The sequence below is a fragment of the Hibiscus syriacus genome, unplaced genomic scaffold, assembly GCF_006381635.1.
Source record: "Hibiscus syriacus cultivar Baekdansim isolate YM2019G1 unplaced genomic scaffold, ASM638163v2 tig00110156_pilon, whole genome shotgun sequence".
NCBI lineage: Eukaryota > Viridiplantae > Streptophyta > Magnoliopsida > Malvales > Malvaceae > Hibiscus > Hibiscus syriacus.
Genome location: NW_024062606.1, coordinates 2981774 through 2987773, shown reverse-complemented (window position 1 = coordinate 2987773; position 6000 = coordinate 2981774).

The window sequence follows — 6000 nt, the reverse complement described above, 5'->3', positions numbered from 1 at the left end:
CCGGAGTGACCCACTGTAAAAATAGCGGAAAATTTAAAACTTTTTATCAAAACATGTAAACTCATAAAATGATTTATCCGTATACAGAAATAAAATAGATTTTCAGGATCGTATATAAAACAAAATACAATTACATGCCCCTAATCACATGTACCATCCTCTGTAAGCAACGCCGGAAGAACTCCCTCATTGATGTCAATGGCTGCACTAGTACAATTCTTTTAACTTGCAATGGTGCGTAATAGAGTGAGCTTCAGAAAGATCAGTAATACAAAACTACCAGGTGATGCTATAGGTCATACAGATAAATGAAAAACCATATAATTTCCTTTTTAAATCAGGCATATACTGGTTTCCGGAATAATCTGTAGTTCCACTGGTAGTTCATCGAGTAAAAGCCATGAAGATCTTAGGTCATAGGAAGCATTCATAGTATGAAATTTTCAGGAGATCGCATAGGATGTCTAGTGTGTTCCAACAGTACAATAAAATCATAATAGGTACACTAATCAAATGATAGTTCAGTAAACCTCATAAATCATAATGAAGTTTAACTTTTAAAACTCGTAGTTTAAACCCTTCTCTAGTACACCATCCGCAGTTCCTAGAACTGCGTTCGTAGGGCTTACCTTAAGCACACATCATAAAGGAAGCCAACCTAATGATAGACTTTGGGGCCTGTATCCTTAAGTCCGTAAGTCCATAGGGCTTTCCCTAAGAACACAACAAAAGGGAGCCAACCTAATGGAGCATCTTGGGGCCCGTGAGCTTACCCAAGAGTCACATTAGGTCCGTAATCATCGTTATCATATATCAGTGAAAACCAATAATCATATATCAGTCATAGTCCATAAACCATCACCAGTAAGTCGGTCCATTATAAAACAATAACCATAGATTTTAGTGTACCACATGTTAAAACAATAAAACAAATTATTAATATATCGGAAACACACTAGAGAATCCATGTATTTTTCAGAGGCATTTTGTAGTTATCAATATGGATAACATGAAACTTGTGCAATCTGATCGGATTCCAGGAATGATGTCTTATTGAAGAGAATCGATTAATAATCGATCTAATAAGACAATTAAGGTTGATACTTTCGAATTCCACTATGATTCATGTGTAACAGGAAAGTGTTCAAGAACCTTTATACAAAATAATTCTAGATCCAGATTTACTGAAAGTGATTTCATTACCCTAAACAATCAGGAGTATTTCAGGGATATACTTTGAATTCATAGGATTTCAGCCCAATTGAACCAAATGGGTATTCAGAATCTTTTCATTCTGCATTACTTGTGTGTTCAGACATGACCAAAGTGATTTGAGATTAAAATGTAGAAACGAAGATTCAAGACATTTATAACTTATGTCGATCGATCGGATTATCAAACAACTCGAGTTACACAACTCCCAGACTAATACATATCGATGTGTCCATTCAATGCCCTTCCAGGGTATTCACTATTTAATATTAACAATTATTGTCCATTGATCACCTTCAGAATCATCACTGAATACATCTTAAGGAAGCAATAGAGGATCCAAATAATCTTTATTTCTATTCACATGTCAACAATATCACGAATTGTCAACGTATTTAATTCTTAGTTCATAACCCATAGGAATCATACATCACTTACTAAATTCTCAGTCATTAAAGTTACTTGGTTCATTCAGTAGTTAAATCTATCTCATTTACTTCAGAGTCTTTCCGAGTAATTCAGACGCTTTTGCGTTTTGGATACATGTTGTACTTCATTTTAGTTCACTTTAGTCATATACTAAAATCATTCTTTTGTATTCATGGTTGATTTATATCACGAATATCCACTTCTTAATATCGAATGCGCTCTAGCGTTGAGCTAAGCTGAGTACTTCCATAATTATCATCAATCCAAACTTGAGGAGACGAACAAATATTCAAGTGGTATTTATGCCATTATGTTACTAATATAGCATCAGCGTTGTTCGACCGGCTTAAATTGTGTTCCATAACTTTTAAGGGCAATGCAACATCCATGTTTATTTGGATTCCTTAATGAATCCAAGACATTTTCTTATCCTTGGTCATAAGGGTATTTTAGTCATTTTGGTGCTCATTGTTGTTCCTGTCATTTTATAGTTTGAGGGTATCCAATCTTTTATGGAATTGATGAAATTTGTGGGTCATTTCCATTCCAAGGGTATTTTGGTCATTTTACAAATACAAGATGTTTCAATCATTTCCTTCCGTCTGATCTTATTATTTAATTCTGACTTATCATCTATTTCATTCCCTTCGAACAATTCTGACATAAGAGCACCCTCAATAAATTTATTCTTCAGGTACTTACTCAACTCGGAGATTTCCAGGTTAAATGTCTTCTCAGATGTTACTAACGAATTATCAGAAATTTTCCATACAAAAAAATAGGATCTCAACAATTAAATCAGTAATTTATCAATTAAGTACAAATTCTCAGGTTACTCTCTAACTCAGAGTCAACTCGGACTATTCTTACCTTTCAAGGGCATTTTCGTAACCAGATAATTCAGGTGTTAAACTCTTAACAAGGATAATATAATTTGAAGATCCTATGGTTAATTGCTTTCTTGGATAATATATGAACTTAAAATGATTCCTTATTAAACTTCTAGTATCTTGTACAAGCCATCTTGGTTTAGAAATCGGTTGTCCAGGTTTTCCAAGCAAAACTAGCATTTTTAATGCATATAAGTAGTTTCATCATATCAATATGTCTGTAAAAACCTCTTATCCAATTTTAATGGTCAAATCTTGCCTTTTTACAACATAAGGATATTTTCGTAATTTTACCTAATCGAAGTATTCTCATAATTTATCATTTAAACGAATTCGGTTCGAGTCCATCCATAATGAAGCATGCATAATAGTCCAATCATATACGTCTATGCATTTATCAATTATCATGTTTCATAAAGCATAAAGAGGTAGTAATTTATTACCTCGATTTTTGTGTCATACTGATCAACCATATAAATTTCATTCGAACGCCTTTGATCTTTAATTCAACTTCCAATATTTCCTCAGATCCATATCAACAAAAATTTTATAAAAAACAGAGCTTAATTTCGAAAAACAAAACCAATCGGGTGATAAATCAGTCAAAAACAGCATAACGGAGTTGAGTTTGGCGAAATGGACCCCAAAAATAGATTCGAGACGTCAAAAAACAAAGTATGACTTTTTAAAAATTTTGACTTTTCGGTCAAAGTCAAAGTCAACGGGTTTGACTGTAAATTTTAAGGCCTTTGGATCCAAATTTCGAAAAACGGACTGCGATATCGAACTCAGAACGTCGAAAAACGTCAGGATAAGTATACTCGGTCAAAGTCAAAGGTCGTTCAACGCCCGGTCAACATTGGTCAACGCCGGTCAATGGTCAACAATCGACCATTTTACACAAATATCACCAAAACAGAAATTAATTACATATTAGCCACCTTCTACAAATATTTACAAAACTTACACCCAAATTTTACACAAATATCACCCTAATAAAATTAATTACAAAACTAACACCCCCTACGCGCAGTGGCGACACGTGCGGCGCATGAACAGTGATACAATATCGAAAAATTCCTGAAAAAATTCTTAATAATTATTGTAAGGCATTTTGAGACACTTACCGAGCTCGGTTCACAATTTTGAACGGCGGAGAGCTCGATTTCGAAACATCAAATACTTTGACTTTCTCACCCCTCCAAGCGACGGCGACGACGGAGAAACGGAGGACACCGACGGACTTGGAACGATGCAAGAAACATGATGGTGCGGGAGGTGTCAAAAACGAATGGTCGGATCGTCGTGAATTGACGAAAAAACAACTGAAATCGATTTAAAATTGACAATACTTCAAACTGAAATTAACGACAAACGACGACGATTCATAACGAAAGGTTTGAGGGTTTTGTTCTTCGGTCAACAACGAACACGATGGTGGTTTCGGTTCATGGATCGGAGGTCGAACGACGAGTAGATCGGAGTTGAAGGGTGAGGAAAACTGGAAAAATTTTCCAAAAAACATACGGGAATGAAATTTTTATTTCCTCCTAAAGAAAAATGGTCAAATTATAAGTTTAGCCACTTAATTTTCTGTACTTCTTAAAATAGTCTGCTAACTTTGAAATTTTACAATTTAGTCCACCGTTTCTTTCAAAATACCAATTAAATTCACCATTTTATAATTTCTAAAATTTAACCCCTAAATTAGGGTGTTACAGGACAGTCCCACAACGCCTTCTCCCGGAGTTGAAAATATAATAACAAATGAAATACCATTTATAAAACAAACAAAAGGTGCATATATGTCCAAATACCAGAAAGCATATATGTCTAACAGAAAAACAAAAGGTGCAAGCAGCAGCAGTAGAAGAGTCTAAAAGGTTCAAAATCCAAATATTTTCAGATATATATATATATATATATATATATATATTAATAAGAAGAAGGTTCCAGGAATCAAGGGCCAAGATCATGTGATCAGAGCCATAAGATCAGGAGCAAACCAGAGTTAAAACTAGTCCCTTTCCTCTCTTTTTCCTCACATTTTCTCAAGCTTAAATTTGACATTTTATGGTCCCTTTTATCAGTTTCTGCAAATGAAAACTTCAAGAGCTGCAGTGTTGTTGTTGTGGTGGTGGGTTATCCTGGTTTTGTCCCAGTTGGGTTTTCATTCTGCTGTTAGTGAAGAAAGCATCAATCCACCGAGGAAATTGTGGGTTTTTGATACTGCAAATTCTTTTCAAGCTCCTTCAATCTCACCTGTGTTTTCTGGTGATGAAGATGATAAGAGTATAGTTCATACGGGGCCTAATCCTCTTCATAATTGACATAATGACTGTAAGAATTTTATTTTTTTGAATTTTTACTATAGTGATTAGTGAATGATGATGAGATCAGAGAGAGAAAGAGAGAGCATTGGCTTTAGCCTTTTCAGTGACGTGTTTAAATGAGAACAAATGGGTGAAAAAAGAGAATGACAATGAGGAAAGGCTAGTGTTAATGCTCTTGTTTCTTCTTCTTTCTTATGTACTGTACCTTTCTCTCTCTGTTAATGCTAAGAGATTCAATATTGTCTTTCGAATTAAATTTGCCTCAGTTCCTTTTGCTTCCTTCTGCAAAACTGTTGCCTCCTTTCTGCCATGGGAAGAAAGCTTCAAACAATGTTACTGTAATAAATTGTATCAATAAATATAAACGACGATATCCACCATGGAAAGAGATGAAACCCTGAAAATGAAATATCACCATAACTAGGGTTTTGACTTAGGGCGTAGGGCAGGCGGATGCACTAAGTTTCATGGGAGGAAAGTACATCCTATTATTTTAAGAAAATAGTTAAATTTAGTTTAATATATTAAGGAAAATAAAAAGTATTTTTTTACATAACCATTATATTTAAGAAAAAATTTAAAATTTTACATCTTATTTTTAAATTTTTAGATCCGTTATCTTAACATATGGTACAGTGATTAATAAGGTGATTATCTTGTTACATGTTGATGAGAAGATTATCATTCTCTAAAGGGGTGTTTGGTTCAAGGATTGTCCACATTCCCATGTTTCGTTGGTCGAGAATCTTATTCCCGGTAATGTTTTATTACCAATAGTAGATTTTTTTTTGGGGTATATTACCAGGAATGTCATTACCTCCATTCCCTTAGGTATTGTAACATTACCGGCGTTTTGGACTAAAATGCCCTTAAATTTTTATTTTTTTTCAAAAATATCCTTCTTCTGTCATTGAATAATAAAAATTCTACGAATGTTAAATTACAAATTTATCCTTAAATTATTTTAGATTTAAAAAAAAATCTATAATTAAAATTTTATATGAAGTTCAGGGGTTAAAAAATTTTTACCCTTTCATTAAATTTTTTTTATATTTTTAATTTTGTAAAAAAAATTATATAAATATTATGAATTTAATTTTTTAAAGAAAATATATAAATATTTTACAATTTGTAAT